At 45.4% G+C, this 24,200-nt stretch overlaps 1 pseudogene; it reads right to left on the bottom strand.

Annotated features, from left to right (window-relative positions):
- Positions 1–1,198: 1,198 nt before the first annotated feature.
- LOC112249814 lies at positions 1,199–24,100 on the bottom strand (annotated as a pseudogene).
- Positions 24,101–24,200: the final 100 nt, after the last annotated feature.

Raw genomic sequence — 24,200 nt, 5'->3', positions numbered from 1 at the left:
AGATGGGTAAGGGGGACAGGGGACAGAGTTGGACAGATGGGTAAGGGGGACAGGGGGAGAGAGTTAGACAGATGGGTAAGGGGGACAGATGGGTAAGGGGGACAGGGAGAGAGAGTTGGACAGATGGGTAAGGGGGGGACAGGGGGAGAGAGTTAGACAGATGGGTAAGGGGGACAGATGGGTAAAGGAGACAGATGGGTAAGGGGGACAGATGGGTAAAGGGGACAGGGGGAGAGAGTTGGACAGATGGGTAAGGGGGACAGATGGGTAAGGGGGACAGATGGGTAAGGGGGACAGATGGGTAAGGGGGACAGATGGGTAAGGGGGACAGATGGGTAAGGGGGACAGATGGGTAAAGGGGACAGATGGGTAAGGGGGACAGATGGGTAAAGGGGGACAGATGGGTAAAGGGGGACAGATGGGTAAGGGGGACAGATGGGTAAGGGGGACAGATGGGTAAGGGGGACAGATGGGTAAAGGGGACAGATGGGTAAGGGGGACAGATGGGTAAAGGGGGACAGATGGGTAAAGGGGGACGGGGAGGAAGGGGTTGTTGTAGAGCCAGTTTCCCTCAGGTCTCAGAGGAAGGGGTTGTTGTAGAGCCAGTTTCCCTCAGGTCTCAGAGGAAGGGGTTGTTGTAGAGCCAGTTTCCCTCAGGCCTCAGAGGAAGGGGTTGTTGTAGAGCCAGTTTCCCTCAGGTCTCAGAGGAAGGGGTTGTTGTAGAGCCAGTTTCCCTCAGGTCTCAGAGGAAGGGGTTGTTGTAGAGCCAGTTTCCCTCAGGTCTCAGAGGAAGGGGTTGTTGTAGAGCCAGTTTCCCTCAGGTCTCAGAGGAAGGGGTTGTTGTAGAGCCAGTTTCCCTCAGGCCTCAGAGGAAGGGGTTGTTGTAGAGCCAGTTTCCCTCAGGTCTCAGAGGAAGGGGTTGTTGTAGAGCCAGTTTCCCTCAGGCCTCAGAGGAAGGGGTTGTTGTAGAGCCAGTTTCCCTCAGGCCTCAGAGGAAGGGGTTGTTGTAGAGCCAGTTTCCCTCAGGCCTCAGAGGAAGGGGTTGTTGTAGAGCCAGTTTCCCTCAGGCCTCAGAGGAAGGGGTTGTTGTAGAGCCAGTTTCCCTCAGGTCTCAGAGGAAGGGGTTGTTGTAGAGCCAGTTTCCCCCAGGCCTGAGAGGAAGGGGTTGTTGTAGAGCCAGTTGCCTCTCCATCTCCCCTCAGGACTCAGAGGAAGGGGTTGTGGCTGTGTGTGTGAGATTGGGGCAGGACGCGGTGGGCTGGGGCAGGGAGAGGGGGAGGAGGGGATGGGGCAGGTTAGAGGGGAGGTCCAGAAGGCCGGGGAGGCCTGGGTGTGGTGTGGGAGAGGGAGGGGGAGAGAGAGGGGCTGTAGGGGAGGGTGTGAGGGGGAGTGGGGAGGTGGAACAGGGACGGAGCATCTGGTTGAGTGTGAGACGGGGCTGGTCACAGTGGAATGGGTTGGTGGGAGAGGGAACACTCAGACCTGGAGAGAGAGAGACAGATCTATAACACCAATGTAAATACAACCCTGATTTATGTTGATTTATTTCCCTTTTGTACTATTTGTACATCGTTACAACACTGTATATACACATGATATGACATCTGTAGTGTCTTTATTCTTTTGAAACTTCTGTGTGTGTAATGTTTTCTGTTCATTTTTATTGTTTATTTCACTTTTGTATATTATCTACTTCACTTGCTTTGGCAATGTGGAGAGGGTAGGAGGGAGGGAGGGGGAGAGAACAGGGGAGGAAGAAAGAGAGAAGGGGAGAAAGGAGGGGAGAAAGGGGAGAGAGGAGGGAGAAAGTTATAGTATTTAGACATTGGCAGTGTGAGTTGATATTTTTGACAGTAGGTGTGTGTGTGTGTGTGTGTGTGTGTATCTCCTCACCTAAGAGGAAGGGGTTGTTGTGTGTCCTGCTAGGAGGATTAGGGGGATGAGTGTGTGTGTGTGTGTGTGTGTGTGTGTGTGTGTGTGTGTGTGTCCTCTCCTCACCTAAGAGGAAGGAAGGGGTTGTTGTGTGTCCTGCTAGGAGGATTAGGGGGATGATGAGTGTGTGTGTGTGTGTGTATCTCCTCACCTAAGAGGAAGGGGTTGTTGTGGGTCCTGCTAGGAGGATTAGGGGGATGAGTGTGTGTGTGTGTGTGTGTGTGTGTGTATCTCCTCACCTAAGAGGAAGGGGTTGTTGTGGGTCCTGCTAGGAGGATTAGGGGGGATGAGTGCGTCCAGGTTGACGAGCGACGCCCCCGTAGGTCCCAGGAAGGCTTCTGGGGTGCGACACATCCGGGGGGCCGTGTAGCCCTGAGGGGGGGCGAGACGGGACAGGTCAAACATCTCCGGACTGCCCTCCCCTCGCCCGTTCACCTCGGGGGACAGGACACGCTCGCCAAACAAGTCTGGGCCTGTGGAGGGGGAGGTAATGACATCAGCAGGAAAACATGCAGTATAAACACAACATATACATACAGGAAGACAAACAAGTGTGTGTGTGTGTGTGTTACCAGTAGGACTGCCAGTTTGAGGTGGTCCCTCTTCTCCTTTACACCCCTCCTCCTCCCTGACAGAGAAGGGATCCGTCCTATCAGTACCGTCCCCTGTAAGAGGGGGCGGGCTCTCCCAGCCGTGATTGACTGGGCTGGATGATGATGTGGGTGGAGCTTCCCAAGTGGGAGAGTGTGATGGAGCCCAAGGATTGGTTGGGCTGCTGGAGGAGGGGCGGGTCTTCCAGGGACTACCAATCACAGCAGTGTTGGAGTGGACTGCTGTTGAGAGAGAGAGAGTGCGCACGGTTTGCAATGCAGAGTTTTCATAGCAGAGCATGTGTGTGTGTGGGGGGGGAGGGGGGAGCGTGTACCACTCACCCACAGAGTCCCAGGGGTCAGAGGTCACAGCAGGCTGGGCGTCCCAGAGGTCGTCAGTTGGGGGCGGAGCCTCAGAGGGGCCAAAGATATCCACCAGATTCAACATAGTGGACTGGAGAGAAACAGAATCACAAACATCTGGTTGTCAAGGAGACGCTGCCTTCAGAGTCACGGGCTGATTGTCCAGCAGCTATGGGACACAACAGACCGGCTTAAGATTGTCCACAACATGTAAACCAACATGTTTATTCAAACCATAAATACGTTTGCACAATGAGCACTTGTTGTCTCTCAAATACATCGTTACAGCGGTTAGCTAACTAACGGATTTTTGCCATATCAGCATAGACCAGTCACAACAAGATACCATGGTATCAACAACAAGACAACATGGTATCAACAACAAGACAACACAAGATACCATGGTATCAACAACAAGACAACATGGTATCAACAACAAGACAACATGGTATCAACAACAAGACAACATGGTATCAACAACAAGACAACATGGTATCAACAACAAGACAACACAAGACAACATGGTATCAACAACAAGACAACATGGTATCAACACCAAGACAACATGGTATCAACACCAAGACAACATGGTATCAACAACAAGACAACATGGTATCAACAACAAGACAACATGGTATCAACAACAAGACAACATGGTATCAACAACAAGACAACATGGTATCAACAACAAGACAACATGGTATCAACAACAAGACAACATGGTATCAACAACAAGACAACATGGTATCAACAACAAGACAACATGGTATCAACAACAAGACAACATGGTATCAACAACAAGACAACATGGTATCAACAACAAGACAACACAAGACAACATGGTATCAACAACAAGACAACATGGTATCAACAACAAGACAACATGGTATCAACACCAAGACAACATGGTATCAACACCAAGACAACATGGTATCAACACCAAGACAACATGGTATCAACACCAAGACAACACAAGACAACATGGTATCAACAACAAGACAACACAAGACAACATGGTATCAACAACAAGACAACACGGTATCAACACCAAGACAACATGGTATCAACAACAAGACAACATGGTATCAACAACAAGACAACACAAGATACCATGGTATCAACAACAAGACAACATGGTATCAACAACAAGACAACAACAAGGTATCAACAACAAGACAACGTGGTATCAACAACAAGACAACATGGTATCAACAACAAGACAACATGGTATCAACAACAAGACAAAACAAGACAACATGGTATCAACAACAAGACAAAACAAGATAACATGGTATCAACAACAAGATAACATGGTATCAACAACAAGACAACACAAGACATGGTATCAACAACAAGACAACATGGTATCAACAACAAGACAACATGGTATCAACAACAAGACAACATGGTATCAACAACAAGACAACATGGTATCAACAACAAGACAACATGGTATCAACAACAAGACAACATGGTATCAACAAGACAACATGGTATCAACAACAAGACAACACAAGATAACATGGTATCAACAACAAGACAACATGGTATCAACAACAAGACAACATGGTATCAACAACAAGACAACACAAGATACCATGGTATCAACAACAAGACAACATGGTATCAACAACAAGACAACATGGTATCAACAACAAGACAACATGGTATCAACAACAAGACAACATGGTATCAACAACAAGACAACGTGGTATCAACAACAAGACAACATGGTATCAACAACAAGACAACATGGTATCAACAGCAAGACAACACAAGACAACATGGTATCAACACCAAGACAACATGGTATCAACAACAAGGCAAAACAAGCTGACATGATCCCCCACAACGCATCTCTCTCTCTCTCCCTCTCTGTCCCTCTCTGTCCCTCTCAGCAAGTGAGGTAAATAATATACAAAAGTGAAATAAACAATAAAAATGAACAGTAAACATTACACTCACAAAAGTTACAACTGTTATTATGTATATATACAGTGTTGTAACGGTGTATAAATGGTTAAAGTACAAAAGGGAAAATAAATAAGCATAAATATGAGTTGTATTTACAATGGTGTTTGTTCTTCACTGGTTGCCCTTTTCTTGTGGCAACAGGTCACAAATCTTGTTGCTGTGATGGCACACTGGAATTTCACCCAGTAGATATGGAAGTTTATCAAAATTGGATTTGTTTTCTAATTCTTTGTGGGTCTGTGTAATCTGAGGGAAATATGTGTCTCTAACATGGTCATACATTTGGCAGGAGGTTAGGAAGTGCAGCTCAGTTTCCACCTCATTTTGATGGCAGTGAGCACATAGCCTGTCTTCTCTTGAGAGCCAGGTCTGCCTACGGCGGCCTTTCTCAATAGCAAGGCTATGCTCACTGAGTCTGTACATAGTCAAAGCTTTCCTTAAGTTTGGGTCAGTCAGTGGTCAGGTATTCTGCCTCTGTGTACTCTCTGTTTAGGGCCAAATAGCATTCTAGTTTGCTCAGTTTTTTTCTCCAATGTGTCAAGTAATTATCTTTTTGTTTTGTCTAATTGTGTTGCTGTCCTGGGGCTCTGTGGGGTCAGTTTGTGTTTATGAACAGAGCCCCAGGACCAGCTTGCTAAGGGGACTCTTCTCCAGGCTCATCTCTCTGTGGGTGATGGCTTTGTTATGGAAGGTTTGGGAATCGCTTCTCTGTCTCTCTGTCTCACTCACACACCACCTCACCTCCCCTCACCTCCCCTTACACACCTCCTCACCTCCCCACCTCCCCACACACCCCCTCACCTCCCCTGTCCCTGTGTGACTGTCCATTCTGTTCTCATCCAGGGCTCTCTGCAAAAACGACTCATCTCCTTGGAGACAACGCTGGTCCTGCAGAGGCGGCAAGGTGACATCATCAACACAGTTTCCATGGAGACACTGTGGACACACGATGCAGACATGACACACACACACACACACACACACACACACTACAGTTCTTTTAACTATATTTTAGGAAAACAACTGAACTGTTAGAAAGAAAGACAGAAAGGAAAAGGGATTGATATTATCAGCCAGTGAAGAGGAAGCAGAAGGACAAAGTTAAGGTCACCTCAACCATACAGCCCTGTAATGGAGAGGAGGAGAGGAGGGAGAGGCGAAGGGAGGGGAGGGAGGAGGAGGAGAGGGAGGGAGAGGAGAAGAGGAGGGAGGAGGAGGAGAGGGGGAGAGGGAGGAGAGGGGGAGGAGGAGGAGAGGGGGAGAGGAGGAGAGGGAGGGAGAGGCAAAGGGAGGGGAGGGGAGGAGGAGGAGAGGAGGGAGGGAGAAGAGGAGGGAGGAGGAGGAGAGGGGGAGAGGAGAAGAGGAGGGAGGAGGAGGAGAGGGGGAGAGGGAGGAGAGGAGGGAGAGGCGAAGGGGGAGGGGAGGGAGGAGGAGGAGAGGAGGGAGAGGAGGAGGAGGGAGGAGGGAGGAGGGAGGGAGAGGAGGAGAGGAGGGAGGAGAGGGGGAAGGGGAGGGGGGAGGGAGGGGAGGGGGAAGGGGAGGGGGGGGAGGGAGGGGAGAAGAGGAGGGAGGAGGAGAGGAGAGGAGGGAGGGAGGGAAAAGGAGGAGGAGAGGAGGGAGGGAGAGGAGGGAGTGGAGGAGGAGAGGAGAGGAGGAGGGAGAGAGGAGAAGGGAGTGGAGGAGGAGAGGAGAGAGGGAGAGGAGAAGAGGAGGGAGTGAGGGAGGGAGAGGAGGAGGAGGGAGGGAGGAGAGGAGAGAGGAGGAGAGGAGGGAGGAGAGGAGAGGGAGGGAGGAGAGGAGGGAGGGAGAGGATGAGAGGGAGTGGGAGGGATGAGGAGAGGAGAGAGGGAGGGAGGAGAGGGAGGGAAAGGAAGAGAGGAGAGAGGGAGAGGAGGAGAGGGGAGAGGGAGGAAGGGATGAAGGGAATATGGTAGATTAAACTAGGAGAAGGAGCCGACAGAGGTAAGGATGGAATCTGGAGGGGGACAGAATAGTTAGTTAGAGGACAGGATTCACATGGCATTACAGGAGGTTACCATATACACACTGGTGAAGCAGGCAGAGGAGGGACAATCTGCAGTGTGTGTGTGTGTGTATACCTGCTCGTGCTCCTCTTTGCTAAGGCTCAGAGCTATCTGGAGCTGTGTGTCATCTGTCTCCATAGCAATGGGAGGAGGTGGGGCCAGCTGAAGAGGGGTTGTGTCAGTGATTAACATCTGACTAACCAATGACCATTCAGCATTAATCAGGAGAGAGAAATAGAGAGAGAGAGAGAGAGAGAGAGAGAGAGAGAGAGAGAGAGAGACAGAGAGACAGAGAAAGGAGAGACCATCTGCAGTATGAACCTAGGGAGTAAGAGGGTAACCACAGCAACACACTTTCCCACATCACTGCTAAGGAACGGACACAGCAGGGTTGTATTCATTAGTGCACACGGTAGCTACATGTTTTGCAACGGAAAAACAAAAACAAGCTTTTCCTATTGGACAAGTTCATGTAGTCCCCCCCAACGTTTGCTTCCCTTTGGGCCCTAGTTAATACACCCCAGCAGTTGTGTGTCGTCTGTCCCACCACACAGTGGTGCTGTTGAGCTCATTGAGCTGGTGACATCGCTGATATGACAGATGCACTCTGAGAGGCGGTGTTGGAGTCCAGCCCACCTCACTGACTCACACTTCAGAATGTGTGTGTGTTTTTCACCTTCTCACTCTCCTCTCTGCTCATGGCCAGGGCCAGCTGTAACTGTAGCTCCTCCTCTCCGCTGGTCTGGGGCGGGCCTGTTCTAGATCAGACGCTTCACGAGGAGAGGATGAAGAGGCTGGGGAAGAGAGAGATGGGGGAGAGTTGGGGGAGGGAGAGAGCGAGAGAGACAGGGGGGACAGAAACAGATATAGAGAGGATAAATATTAGCCAGTTGTCTTGTGTTATTCATAGCTTTAATCTATTTCATTGATTGTCCAGACTCCATTTGTGCTGTGTGTGTATGTGCATGAAGTTGTGTGGTCGTGCTTGAATATACTCAGTTAAATTAGAGGTTTAAAATGAGCACACACAGGTGAAGTAAAAGTCTATAAAGTATCATTCTGAATGTGGTACTACATTAAAGGGAAGGTATTAAAGTCTACACTCACAGTTAAAGGGGAAGTGTTAAAGTCTACACTCACAGTTAAAGGGAAGCATTGATGTCTACAGTTAAAGGGAAGCGTTAAAGTCTACACTCACAGTTAAAGGGGAAGCATTGATGTCTACAGTTAAAGGGAAGCGTTAAAGTCTACACTCACAGTTAAAGGGGAAGCATTGATGTCTACAGTTAAAGGGGAAGCGTTGATGTCTACACTCACAGTTAAAGGGGAAGCATTGATGTCTACACTCTACACTCACAGTTAAAGGGGAAGTATTAATGTCTACACTCACAGTTAAAGGGGAAGTATTGATGTCTACACTCACAGTTAAAGGGGAAGCGTTGATGTCTACACTCACAGTTAAAGGGGAAGCGTTGATGTCTACACTCACAGTTAAAGGGGAAGCGTTGATGTCTACACTCACAGTTAAAGGGGAAGCGTTGATGTCTACACTCACAGTTAAAGGGGAAGCGTTGATGTCTACACTCACAGTTAAAGGGGAAGTGTTGATGTCTACACTCACAGTTAAAGGGGAAGTATTAATGTCTACACTCACAGTTAAAGGGGAAGTATTGATGTCTACACTCACAGTTAAAGGGGAAGTATTAATGTCTACACTCACAGTTAAAGGGGAAGCATTGATGTCTACACACAGTTAAAGGGGAAGCATTGATGTCTACACTCACAGTTAAAGGGGAAGCATTGATGTCTACACTCACAGTTAAAGGGGAAGCATTGATGTCTACACTCACAGTTAAAGGGGAAGCATTGATGTCTACACTCACAGTTAAAGGGGAAGCATTGATGTCTACACTCACAGTTAAAGGGGAAGCATTGATGTCTACACTCACAGTTAAAGGGGAAGCATTGATGTCTACACTCACAGTTAAAGGGGAAGCATTGATGTCTACACTCACAGTTAAAGGGGAAGCATTGATGTCTACACTCACAGTTAAAGGGGAAGCATTGATGTCTACACTCACAGTTAAAGGGGAAGCGTTGATGTCTACACTCACAGTTAAAGGGGAAGCGTTGATGTCTACACTCACAGTTAAAGGGGAAGCGTTGATGTCTACACTCACAGTTAAAGGGGAAGCGTTGATGTCTACACTCACAGTTAAAGGGGAAGCGTTGATGTCTACACTCACAGTTAAAGGGGAAGCATTGATGTCTACACTCACAGTTAAAGGGGAAGCATTGATGTCTACACTCACAGTTAAAGGGGAAGCATTGATGTCTACACTCACAGTTAAAGGGAAGCATTGATGTCTACACTCACAGTTAAAGGGGAAGCATTGATGTCTACACTCACAGTTAAAGGGGAAGCATTGATGTCTACACTCACAGTTAAAGGGGAAGCATTGATGTCTACACTCACAGTTAAAGGGGAAGCATTGATGTCTACACTCACAGTTAAAGGGAAGCATTGATGTCTACACTCACAGTTAAAGGGGAAGCATTGATGTCTACACTCACAGTTAAAGGGGAAGCGTTGATGTCTACACTCACAGTTAAAGGGGAAGCATTGATGTCTACACTCACAGTTAAAGGGGAAGCGTTGATGTCTACACTCACAGTTAAAGGGAAGCATTGATGTCTACACTCACAGTTAAAGGGGAAGCATTGATGTCTACACTCACAGTTAAAGGGGAAGCATTGATGTCTACACTCACAGTTAAAGGGGAAGCATTGATGTCTAGACTCACAGTTAAAGGGAAGCATTGATGTCTAGACTCACAGTTAAAGGGGAAGCATTGATGTCTACACTCACAGTTAAAGGGGAAGCATTGATGTCTACACTCACAGTTAAAGGGGAAGCATTGATGTCTACACTCACAGTTAAAGGGGAAGCATTGATGTCTACACTCACAGTTAAAGGGGAAGCATTGATGTCTACACTCACAGTTAAAGGGGAAGCATTGATGTCTACACTCACAGTTAAAGGGAAGCATTGATGTCTACACTCACAGTTAAAGGGGAAGCATTGATGTCTACACTCACAGTTAAAGGGGAAGCATTGATGTCTACACTCACAGTTAAAGGGGAAGCATTGATGTCTACACTCACAGTTAAAGGGGAAGCATTGATGTCTACACTCACAGTTAAAGGGGAAGCATTGATGTCTACACTCACAGTTAAAGGGGAAGCATTGATGTCTACACTCACAGTTAAAGGGGAAGTATTAATGTCTACACTCACAGTTAAAGGGGAAGTATTAATGTCTACACTCACAGTTAAAGGGAAGCATTGATGTCTACACTCACAGTTAAAGGGGAAGTATTAATGTCTACACTCACAGTTAAAGGGGAAGTATTAATGTCTACACTCACAGTTAAAGGGGAAGTATTAATGTCTACACTCACAGTTAAAGGGGAAGCATTGATGTCTACACTCACAGTTAAAGGGGAAGTATTAATGTCTACACTCACAGTTAAAGGGGAAGTATTAATGTCTACACTCACAGTTAAAGGAGGAGGGCGAGCCCCGGGAGCGGATGAACTCTTCCCCGTAGTGAGCTGCCATATTTGGCTGGCTGGTCCTTCGCCCTGGTTGGTACGCTGGAGGTACCACTCCATGTCCCGTCCCTCCTCCTCCTCCCCCCGTCCCTCCTCCTCCTCCGCCTGTTCCAGCCGTCATGCGTTCTTTAGTGGTCAACGCCTGGCTCCTCTCCTGTCTGAGCCGTTCCTCGTCTCTGAGTAGAGACACCAGCTGGCGGGCCTTCTCCCTCACGTTGCCCCCCTGGTCCCGGCCATCCCGGTCCATGTACTGGAAGTCCCGCAGCGTCTACACGGAGACATGATGGTGAGGATTTCATATTACATTCATTCCTTTGCATTATATCATATACACATAATGATTTACATATTTTCATTAAAAACTTTATTTTGATGAAATGATCATACTATTTAATCCGTCCACAAGATAGTCCCGACACAAATCTAGGGTTGCTATCCAAGCCCGCCTGGACATTCGTTATATCGGTTCGGTAGCCAGTCCTTTTTGTTCTGTACTTATGGATGCGACCCAATAGTTGATTCTATGAGCCATTACCATAAAGGCGTTTACCTGGCTGACAATGGTCTGGTCCCTTGCTGGCTAGCTAGCCAACTACGGTTTGATCTGTATCTATGTATAGTTGGTTAGACATGTACCTAGCTAGCCAACTACGGTTTGATCTGTATCTATGTATAGTTGGTTAGACATGTACCTAGCTAGCCAACTACGGTTTGATCTGTATCTATGTATAGTTGGTTAGACATGTACCTAGCTAGCCAACTACGGTTTGATCTGTATCTATGTATAGTTGGTTAGACATGTACCTAGCTAGCCAACTACGGTTTGATCTGTATCTATGTATAGTTGGTTAGACATGTACCTAGCTAGCCAACTACGGTTTGATCTGTATCTATGGATAGTTGGTTAGACATGTACCTAGCTAGCCAACTACGGTTTGATCTGTATCTATGTATAGTTGGTTAGACATGTACCTAGCTAGCCAACTACGGTTTGATCTGTATCTATGTATAGTTGGTTAGACATGTACCTAGCTAGCCAACTACGGTTTGATCTGTATCTATGTATAGTTGGTTAGACATGTACCTAGCTAGCCAACTACGGTTTGTTCTGTATCTATGGATAGTTGGTTAGACATGTACCTAGCTAGCCAACTACGGTTTGTTCTGTATCTATGGATAGTTGGTTAGACATGTACCTGGATGGCAACGTTCTGGTCCCTTGCTACCTAGCTAGCCAACTACGGCTAACTTACAGTCACATCAAACAGTGCAGCCAGAATAAAAGAAAAGTAGCTGCATTTGTTTAAGCTGTTTTCTAGTGACAATTATTTGGATACATCCATAACAATGAGCTAATGAAGGGTTCTTCGACCGTCCCCATAGGAGAACCCTTTTTAGTTCCAGGTAGAACCCTTTTAGTTCCAGGTAGAACCCTTTATGGCTCCAGGTAGAACCCTTTTGGGTTCCATGTAGAACCCTCTGTGGAAAGGGTTTTGCATGGAACACAAAGAGTTCTACCTGGAGCCATAAAGGGTTCTTCAAAGGGTTCTCCTCAGGGGACGGCCGAATAACCCTTTAAGGTTCTCGATAGCACCTTTATTTCTAAGAGAGGAGAACAGGAGTCCACTGCAGCATTAATATTATTTTGTGCCAGAACACCCTCCCCACGTACCCGTTTCCCCCACCCACCTGTATGGTGAATGCGTTCTCACTGCCATTTTGTGCCAGAACACCCTCCCCTCCGTACCCCAGTTTCCCCCACCCACCTGTATGGTGAATGCGTTCTCGCGGCACTGCTGAGCCACTCTCTCTGAGCCGGTCTTGATCAAGTAGTCGAGCAGCGTCAGGGCCTTGTCATATAATATAACTTTATTTCTACTGCACATTTCATACAGACACCACAACTCAAGATGCTGTACATACTAAACAAACATTTAAATACATAACTTAAATACATATATAGATAAATAAATTTAAAGCTGGATAATGTAACTATTCCATATTCACATTCTCATTGAAAGCAAGTCTCAGAAGCAGTAGATCTGTTCTATGTGCGCTATTTCTACGCTTCCCCTCTTAAGTAATTTTTCTTTGCATATTTTACTTTGGGTTTTGTACAGCAGCTTCAAACAGTTGAAAGAACATTATTTTTGGTTATGGAAAATATAATTCACAGCAGTTTAGATGGTACAATGATTCTCTATACAATGGCTGCTTGTTTTGCCACTTAAAACTATTAGGATTTTAGCAACCAGGAAATGGTAGACGTAATGGTGTCTCTTTAATGGTGTTTACCTTGTAGATGTAATGGTGTCTCTTTAATGGTGTTTACCTTGTAGATGTAAATGGTGTCTCTTTAAAAGGTGTAAATGGTGTCTCTTTAATGGTGTTTACCTTGTAGACATAATGGTGTCTCTTTAATGGTGTTTACCTTGTAGACGTGTCTCCAGTTCTTCCCGTGGTCGTTGAGGCGTTTCCAGACCATGCCCATGACCTCAGCAAACGCCACCACGTTAAAGGTGAGGTCAGCGATCTCTGACATCAGCGAGGAGGAGGGGCCCCACGGGTCGTTGGACGTCGCCTCGCGCACCTGGTTGAGGGAGGGAGGGGTATTGGAATGAGAGAAAGTAGAATCACACACCAGGTTTAGAAGGGGGGTACGATTTCTGGTAAGATTTGACCTATAATGATGGGCTGCCTTCTCAACGCCCCAGTGTAGCAGGTGTGAAAGGTCGGGGCTACCAATAGTGTAGAAAGGCTTTGTAAGTAGTCAATAAATCATTATGAACATGTATCAATTCATAGCTGAGTACGGGACCATCAAACTGAATAGCAAGCTACCTGACATTACACCACAGTGCTACCGGACATTACATTACACCACAGTGTTACCTGACATTACATCACAGTGCTACCTGACATTACACCACAGTGCTACCTGACATTACACCACAGTGCTACCTAACATTACATTACATTACAGTGCTACCTGACGTTACACCACAGTGCTACCTAACATTACATTACATTACAGTGCTACCTGACGTTACATGACACCACAGTGCTACCTGACATTACACCACAGTGCTACCTGACATTACACCACAGTGCTACCTGACATTACACCACAGTGCTACCTGACATTACACCACAGTGCTACCTGACATTACACCACAGTGTTACCTGACATTACACCACAGTGTTACCTGACATTACACCACAGTGCTACCTGACATTACACCACAGTGCTACCTGACATTACACCACAGTGCTACCTGACATTACATTACAGTGCTACCTGACATTACACCACAGTGTTACCTGACATTACACCACAGTGCTACCTGACATTACATTACAGTGCTACCTGACATTACATTACACCACAGTGCTACCTGACATTACATTACACCACAGTGCTACCTGACATTACATAACACCACAGTGCTACCTAACATTACACCACAGTGTTACCTGACATTACACCACAGTGCTACCTGACATTACATTACACCACAGTGTTACCTGACATTACACCACAGTGCTACCTGACATTACACCACAGTGTTACCTGACATTACACCACAGTGCTACCTGACATTACATTACAGTGCTACCTGACATTACATTACACCACAGTGCTACCTGACATTACATTACAGTGCTACCTGACATTACACCACAGTGTTACCTGACATTACACCACAGTGCTACCTGACATTACACCACAGTGTTACCTGACATTACACCACAGTGCTACCTGACATTACACCACAGTGTTACCTGACATTACACCACAGTGCTACCTGACATTACATTACAGTGCTACCTGACATTACATTACAGTGCTACCTGACATTACATTACACCACAGTGCTACCTGACATTACATTACAGTGCTACCTGACATTACATTACACCACAGTGTTACCTGACATTACACCACAGTGCTACCTGACATTACATTACACCACAGTGCTACCTGACATTACACCACAGTGCTACCTGACATTACACCACAGTGTTACCTGACATTACACCACAGTGCTACCTGACATTACACCACAGTGTTACCTGACATTACACCACAGTGCTACCTGACATTACATTACACCACAGTGTTACCTGACATTACATTACACCACAGTGTTACCTGACATTACATAACACCACAGTGCTACCTGACATTACATAACACCACAGTGCTACCTAACATTACACCACAGTGTTACCTGACATTACATTACACCACAGTTCTACCTGACATTACACCACAGTGCTACCTGACATTACACCACAGTGCTACCTGACATTACACCACAGTGCTACCTGACATTACACCACAGTGCTACCTGACATTACACCACAGTGTTACCTGACATTACACCACAGTGCTACCTGACATTACACCACAGTGCTACCTGACATTACACCACAGTGCTACCTGACATTACACCACAGTGCTACCTGACATTACACCACAGTGTTACCTGACATTACACCACAGTGCTACCTGACATTACACCACAGTGTTACCTGACATTACACCACAGTGCTACCTGACGTTACATTACACCACAGTGCTACCTGACGTTACATTACACCACAGTGTTACCTGACATTACACCACAGTGCTACCTGACATTACACCACAGTGTTACCTGACATTACACCACAGTGTTACCTGACATTACACCACAGTGCTACCTGACATTACACCACAGTGCTACCTGACATTACACCACAGTGATACCTAAATAATCCAGCCGGGGCCCACAGCTGGGAACACAACTTTCTACAACACACAGAAGGAAAGAATAAAATATAGTAGAGTTAGTTACAGTCACCTTGATCTCTGCCTCAGAGTAGTTGTGAACGATGTTCTTCACCTGGCGACGCAACGCTGAGGTCGTCATGGTGACTCGTGTTGGGGGGGTGGAGGGGCGTAAGGTAAATGTTAGAGGGGTGGGGTAAGGGGGATGAAAGGGAGGAGGAGGGAGGTAGTTGAGGCGGTAGTCTCCGCTCTTTAGAGAGGGGGTCAGAGGCACCACTAGAAGAGAGAGAGGGGGATAGGGAGGGAGAGAAGAAGAAAGGAGAGAAAGACAAAAGAAACAGAGTGATAGTCAGACAATTAAACTCAAAATAACAATTCAAATGTGTTAATACAAGTCAATCATCATCAACTCAACTGCTCCTTAGTTAATTAGCTAATTATCCAGTAATATGACTACGAAACACTTCAACTGTTAAATAGCTAGTTACCCTATTCCCTATATAGTGAACCCTATTCCCTATATAGTGAACCCTATTCCCTATATAGTGAACCCTATTCCCTATATAGTGAACCCTATTCAGTGAACCCTATTCCCTATATAGTGAACCCTATTCCCTATATAGTGAACCCTATTCCCTATATAGTGAACCCTATTCCATATATAGTGAACCATATTCCATATATAGTGAACCATATTCCATATATAGTGAACCATATTCCCTATATAGTGCCTCATATTCCATATATAGTGAACCATATTCCATATATAGTGAACCCTATTCCCTATATAGTGAACCCTATTCCATATATAGTGAACCCTATTCCATATATAGTGAACCCTATTCCTCATATAGTGAACCCTATTCCATATATAGTGAACCCTATTCCATATATAGTGAACCCTATTCCCTATATAGTGAACCCTATTCCCTATATAGTGAACCCTATTCCATATATAGTGAACCATATTCCATATATAGTGAACCATATTCCCTATATAGTGAACCATATTCCTCATCTAGGTAACCATATTCCATATATAGTGAACCCTATTCCCTATATAGTGAACCCTATTCCATATATAGTGAACCATATTCCATATATAGTGAACCATATTCCCTATATAGTGAACCATATTCCTCATCTAGGTAACCATATTCCATATATAGTGAACCCTATTCCATATATAGTGAACCCTATTCCATATATAGTGAGCCATATTCCATTTAGTGCACTACTCGTAACAAGAGCCCTACAGGCCCTGGTCTAATGTAGTGTCCTTTAATGTGAATAGGGTGCCATTTTGGACGAATCCTGAAGAGACTAGATTGATTTATTGTCCTGTGGCCAATGCTGAATTTGTTGCCTTGCAGCCTGCAGACCAAGTCAGTTTCCTGCAACAAATTCAGACTGAACCATTAGATACTAACCTAACCACTGATCTAGGACCAGATTACACTTCCCTACACTTCCCATTAGAGGGAAAACACATAACTGACCTTAGATCAGGGTGTAGGAGGAACCGTATTCTACTTGTTAACAGGAAGTAGGTCATAAAAAGTGGCACTATTGATGTGTCTGGCAGAGCTTGGTCTTATCCAGGCCAACACACACACACCCTCTCACGCACAGGACACACACACACACCCTCTCACGCACAGGACACACACACCCTCTCACGCACAGGACACACACACACACACACACACACACACACACACACACACACACCCTCTCACGCACAGGACACACACCCTCTCACGCACAGGACACACACACACACCCTCTCACGCACAGGACACACACACACACCCTCTCACGCACAGGACACACACACACACCCTCTCACGCACAGGACACACACACACACCCTCTCACGCACAGGACACACACACACACCCCTCTCACGCACAGGACACACACACACACCCTCTCACGCACAGGACACACACACACACCCTCTCACGCACAGGACACACACACACCCCTCTCACGCACAGGACACACACACACCCTTTCACGCAGGACACACACACACCCTTTCACGCAGGACACACACACACACACACACACACACACACACACACACAGTAACCCACTTTCACATCTAATCTCATATATTACCAGAGACATTAGGGACTTCATCTCTTAAGAGCTGTGACTGTATTTCTCTCATGTATCTGGCTCCTGTGTACTTCAGACTGTGTTCACATCACAATTAACCCATTTAAACCAGTGTTTCTTCATCCTGGTTCTGGGGACCCAAACGGGGTGCATTTATATTTTGGCCTCAGCACGACACACTTGATCCCACTAATCACAGGTTTGATCATGAGTTGATGAGTGGAATCAGGTGTGTTAGTGCTATAGGGGCAAAAACTCAAATGTGTTGCCCTTTGGCTGCATTCACACAAGCTGACCAATTAGGATACTTTGTCCAATTATTGTCTCAGTTTGCAAACAGGGTCTTTAGTTAGTTCTCTATTTCAAATGTCCTCCTATAGGACGGCTTGTTCTACAGCCGTCCTCCAATAGGATGTTAGGATGAACAGAACAGTCACAGAATGCTTTGTCCTGCAGTAGTGCTGACTTCAGCAATATCACTGAAGAACTGCAATACACACTGAGAGAAAGAAAGAGAGAGAGGGAGGGAAAGGAGAGGAGAGAGAAGAAGAGAGAGAGGGAGGGAAAGGAGAGGAGAAGAAGAGAGAGAGGGAGGGAAAGGAGAGGAGAGAGAGGAAGGAAAAGGAGAGAGAGTGGGAGGGAAAGGAGAGGAGAGAGAGGGAGAGAGGAAGAGAGAGAGGGAGGGAAAGGAGAGGAGAGAGAGACTTGAGGACACAGAAAATAAAGAATAGAGACATCAGCAGTTCAATCAGTATCACCTTTCTGACAAATCATCTCTAGCTCTCTCTCTCACACACACACACACACACACACACACACACACACACACGTCAATTTGGGTATGCTGACACAAACATGACCTCCTTGCCAGTTCTCAATGAAGAGAGAGCGAGAGATGGCGAGATAGAGGAGAGAAAGGAGAGAGAGCGAGAGGAGAGATGGGAGGGAGAGAGGTGAGAGAGAGAGAGGAGAGAGGTGAGAGAGAGAGGAGAGAGGTGAGAGAGAGAGGAGCGAAAGGGGAGAGAGAGAGGGGAGAGAGGGGAGAGAAAGGAGAGAAACTTGAGGAGAAAATAAAGAAGGGAGATATCAGCAGTTCAGAGATTTCAGTGAAGGGATGTACAGTGCCTTGCGAAAGTATTCGGCCCCCTTGAACTTTGCGACCTTTTGCCACATTTCAGGCTTCAAACATAAAGATATAAAACTGTATTTTTTTGTGAAGAATCAACAACAAGTGGGACACAATCATGAAGTGGAACGACATTTATTGGATATTTCAAACTTTTTTAACAAATCAAAAACTGAAAAATTGGGCGTGCAAAATTATTCAGCCCCCTTAAGTTAAAACTTTGTAGCGCAACCTTTTGCTGCGATTACAGCTGTAAGTCGCTTGGGGTATGTCTCTATCAGTTTTGCACATCGAGAGTGACATTTTTTCCCATTCCTCCTTGCAAAACAGCTCGAGCTCAGTGAGGTTGGATGGAGAGCATTTACGAACAGCAGTTTTCAGTTCTTTCCACAGATTCTCGATTGGATTAAGGTCTGGACTTTGACTTGGCCATTCTAACACCTGGATATGTTTATTTTTGAACCATTCCATTGTAGATTTTGCTTTATGTTTTGGATCATTGTCTTGTTGGAAGACAAATCTCCATCCCAGTCTCAGGTCTTTTGCAGACTCCATCAGGTTTTCTTCCAGAATGGTCCTGTATTTGGCTCCATCCATCTTCCCATCAATTTTAACCATCTTCCCTGTCCCTGCTGAAGAAAAGCAGGCCCAAACCAATGATGCTGCCACCACGTTTGACAGTGGGGATGGTGTGTTCAGGGTGATGAGCTGTGTTGCTTTTACGCCAAACATAACGTTTTGCATTGTTGCCAAAAAGTTCAATTTTGGTTTCATCTGACCAGAGCACCTTCTTCCACATGTTTGGTGTGTCTCCCAGGTGGCTTGTGGCAAACTTTAAAAGACACTTTTTATGGATATCTTTAAGAAATGGCTTTCTTCTTGCCACTCTTCCATAAAGGCCAGATTTGTGCAATATACGACTGATTGTTGTCCTATGGACAGAGTCTCCCACCTCAGCTGTAGATCTCTGCAGTTCATCCAGAGTGATCATGGGCCTCTTGGCTGCATCTCTGATCAGTCTTCTCCTTGTATGAGCTGAAAGTTTAGAGGGACGGCCAGGTCTTGGTAGATTTGCAGTGGTCTGATACTCCTTCCATTTCAATATTATCGCTTGCACAGTGCTCCTTGGGATGTTTAAAGCTTGGGAAATCTTTTTGTATCCAAATCCGGCTTCAAACTTCTTCACAACAGTATCTCGGACCTGCCTGGTGTGTTCCTTGTTCTTCATGATGCTCTCTGCGCTTTTAACGGACCTCTGAGACTATCACAGTGCAGGTGCATTTATACGGAGACTTGATTACACACAGGTGGATTGTATTTATCATCATTAGTCATTTAGGTCAACATTGGATCATTCAGAGATCCTCACTGAACTTCTGGAGAGAGTTTTCTGCACTGAAAGTAAAGGGGCTGAATAATTTTGCACGCCCAATTTTTCAGTTTTTGATTTGTTAAAAAGTTTGAAATATCCAATAAATGTCGTTCCACTTCATGATTGTGTCCCACTTGTTGTTGATTCTTCACAAAAAAATACAGTTTTATATCTTCATGTTTGAAGCCTGAAATGTGGCAAAAGGTCGCAAAGTTCAAGGGGGCCGAATACTTTCGCAAGGCACTGTAAAAGCACTGTTCTTGTTCTACCCTTGAATTCCTCTTTCCCCCAGTAACATCAGTCCAATCAACATGGGCTGTCCCCTGTAAGGGTCCTTATAGCAGACGAGTGACTTTGAGGATAGAGCCCTCATTGGGTTGTTGAACGTGGAGGAGAACTGCAGCTCGTGGTGCCCACAGCGTGTTTCATCTGTCGTGGAAATTCAGTACTGAGAGAGATTGTTTGAAGAAATGACAATCATCTTTATTTAATATTGATTAATTATTGCTAAAACGAGGCTGGTCGATCCCCCACCCTTGAGTGTTGGACCAAGTAACCTAACCTTTACACAAATACAGACTACTATATATAGCTGACACTAACAATGCTCAGTCATGGTAGGTTCAGCCCCCCTCATGCAGGCCAAGGAGCATCATAAGCCACTCTGGGTTCATCCTGTCGTTATCTGCACGTGGGTGTTGTCTTAACCCCACCCTGGCTTAGTTTCCCAGATGCAAGGATGATTTAGAGACAACGAGGAATTGTTCTAAACCCCTCCTGGCTATCTCTATCTTGTCGATGTAATGCAGTCTTTAACTCATTTGTCAGCTCAAGCCACCTCTAGTGACCATACGCCCAGATTAGCCGCAGGGAACTAGAGTGGAGACCATAAAACACAGCATTAGCAGGATATAAATATCTTACTGTTTGTTCAGTAAATAATTGTTTACTAATTAATATCAAACAAATCAGGTAAGTATGTCGTTTGTCCCACGTCCTCCTGTTTACGGTCAGCTGTGCATGGGAAGAAGAGGAGCAGCTGCCTTGGACAGGTGGGGATGCAAGGCGTGTCTATTCCCAGCAGTGTCACACACCCCTGCTATCCATGCAGCAGCCCGCTATAGGTTACTAGGCTATTCAATTAAATATACAGGACACGTCAAATGTTTGGACACACCTGTTCATTCAAGGGTTTTTCCTTCTTTTTTTTTTACTATTTGGATTGTTGTGGAATAATAGTGAAGACATCAAAACTATGGAATAACACACATGGAATCATGTAGTAACCAAAAACATGTTAAATAAATCAAAATACATTTTAGATTCTTCAAAGTAGCCACCCTTTGCCTTGATGACAGATTTGCACACTCTTGGAATTCTCTCAACCAGCTTCATGAGATAGTCACCTGGAATGCATTTCAATTAACAGGTGTGCCTTGTTAAAAGTACATTCGTGGAATGTCTTTCCTTCTTAATGTGTTTTATGCCAGTTGTGTTGTGACAAGGTAGAGGAGGGGTATACAGAAGACAGCCCTATTTGGTATAAGGCCAAGTCCATATTATGGTAAGAACAGCTCAAATAAGCAAAAAATAAATGACAGTCTGTCATTACTTTAAGACATGAAAGTCAGTCAATCCGCTAAATTTCAGGGACTTTGAAAGTTTCTTCAAGTGCAGTCGCAAAAACCACCAAGCGCTATGATAAAACTGGCTCTCATGAGGACCACCACAGGAACGGAAGACCCAGAATTAACTCTGCTGCTGAGGACAAGTTCATTAGAATTACCAGCCTCAGAAGTTGCAGCCCAGATAAATGCTTCAAACTTTAAGTAACAGACACATCTCAACATCAACTGTGCTGAGGAGACTGCATAAATCAGGCCTCCGTGGTCGAATTGCGGCAAAGAAATTCGAGGCACATTAAACCATCATGGCTACCAAAGCATTCTGCAGCGATACACCATCCATTTTGTATTTTATTTAACCATTATTTAAACTAAGCAAGTCAGTTAAGAACAAATTCTTATTAATAATGACCGCCTACCCCGGCCAAACCCTAACCCAGACTACGCTGGGCCAATTGTGCGTCGCCCTATGGGACTCCCAATCACGGCCGGTTGTGATACAGCCTGGAATAAAACCAGGGTCTGTAGTGACGCCTCTAGTACTGACATGCAATGCCTTTGACCGATGTGCCACTCAAGAGCCCTATCTGGGTTGCGCTTAGTGGGACTATCATTTGTTTTTAAACTGGACAATGATCCAACAGTGCTCAGGATATGTGGGAACTCCTTCAAGACTGTTGGAAAAGCATTCCAGGTGAAGCTGGTTGAGAGAATGCCAAGAGTGTGCAAAGCTGTCATCAAGGCAAAGGGTGGCTACTTTAAAAAAAAAATCTAAAATATATTTAGATTTGTTTAACACTTTTTTGCTTACTAAATGATTCCATGTGTTATTTTGTAGTTGTGGTTTGTCTTCACTATTATTCTACAATGTAGAAAACAGTAAAAAATAAAGAAAAACCCAAGAATGAGTAGTTGTGTGCATAATGTTTAACTGGTACTGTATATAAACTGAGTCAGGGTCTTAACTTACTCTTCAGAATTAGAAAAGTACATTTCTAAGTGTGTTTTTTGTTCACCAGCATTTTTTCTCTTGTTCAAAAGTACCCAATTGTCATACTCGAGTAAAAGTAAAGATACCTTAATAGAAAGTTACTCAGGTAAAAGTGAAAGACAGCCAGTAAAATACTACTTGAGTAAAAGTCTAAAAGTATTTGGTTTTAAATATACTTAAGTATCAAAAGTTTAAAAAATACTTAAAATTAATTTGGTTAAGCAAAGCAGACGGCACCATTTTCTTGTTTTTAAAATGTACAGATAGCCAGGGGCACACTCCAACACTCAGACATTATTTACAAACGATGCATTTGTGTTTAGTGAATCCGCCAAGCCTGAGGCAGTAGGGATGAAAACATGTTCTCTTGATAAGTGCGTGAATTTAAACTATTTTCCTGTCCTGCTAAGCAATCCAAATGTAAGGAGTACTTTTTGGTGTCAGGGAAACTGCATGGAAGAAAAAGTACAATATTTTCTTTAGGAATGTAGTGAAGTAAAAAAGTTGTCAAAAAATATAAATAATACCCCCCAAAACGACTTAAAACACTTTAAAGTATTTTGACTTAAGTACTTTTACACCCCTGGTTGTCACTCCCAATGTTAGATAACATTTTTTGATTGCAAGGTAAGGTAGTCTACCCAGCTATCCAACCCTTGTAATAGGCCTAATCATCACCACATTACCAACCGGGACACAGGGCATGTGCTCAGGGGCCCCTGACCTCCTGGGGGCCCCCATTGATTTTATTAGTCACTCCCACACTTCTGCCTGCGAGGAGGGGAGGTGCCCCCTGACCAAATGTCGCGTGTGGCCCCAAAAGGCTAGAGGAGGAACTGACTACTAAACTACCAAAGCACTCATGCAAATATTCTTATGCAACGCGATGTGCTCATCGTCCAATCTGAGCTGTCAAGAAAACATGGCCACACTAACTAACCACAACATACACCCTCAAATTGCCTACAGCACCTATACAACACAAATAAACTGCCAAATACTGTCAAACGAACTAATAGTCTATCGAAATCATCCAAGTTTCAGTAATAAAAAGCTTTGCCTATGTTAAAAAATAGCAGTAATTTGTATTAGTTTTTATGTCGCGGTAGCCTAAAAACCCAGATGTCCTATGTGTTTAGTTTACCGCATTCTGTCCGTTCTGCTTACCTCTGCCATGATCACCTCCCTCCTCCTACACCAGGAACCATCCTCCTCTCCGCTCTCTCCTTCTCTCTGCAGTGTCGGTATTCCCCCAGCAGTACTAAACCACCGGTATCAGCAGCACAGAACCGTAGCACAGAGATGCAGCGAGTAAGGGAGCTACTATCGGTAGGCTATTCCCGAATGACAGACAAGCAGAATGCCGTGCTTCGGTCCGGTGCGTGGAACGGCACTGGAATTCCGAAGGGACGTGTGGTCTGTTCCTTTTCGGGTGAAGTTGCGAGACACGAGGAGGGCAGCAACCGTGAAATCCGCATAGGACAACCAACGGCATGGCACACTCACGCGCCCACTCACACACGCACGCATGGCAGGTACTCGTACACACAGCTGAGAGAGGGAGAGGAGGGGGCGGGATGGGGGTGGATACTGGGTAGTGGGTAGGATGCAGTCAGCATTTAACCCACGCTCCTCCGACGCAGAATCAGTGTGTGAGTGAGGTTGCTAGGTATGACAACCACATCTCACAG

Source organism: Oncorhynchus tshawytscha, unplaced genomic scaffold, assembly GCF_018296145.1.
Source record: "Oncorhynchus tshawytscha isolate Ot180627B unplaced genomic scaffold, Otsh_v2.0 Un_scaffold_5493_pilon_pilon, whole genome shotgun sequence".
In the NCBI taxonomy this organism is placed as follows: domain Eukaryota; kingdom Metazoa; phylum Chordata; class Actinopteri; order Salmoniformes; family Salmonidae; genus Oncorhynchus; species Oncorhynchus tshawytscha.
Note: the sequence above shows the minus strand (reverse complement) of the source record. Positions and strands in the feature narration are given on the sequence as shown.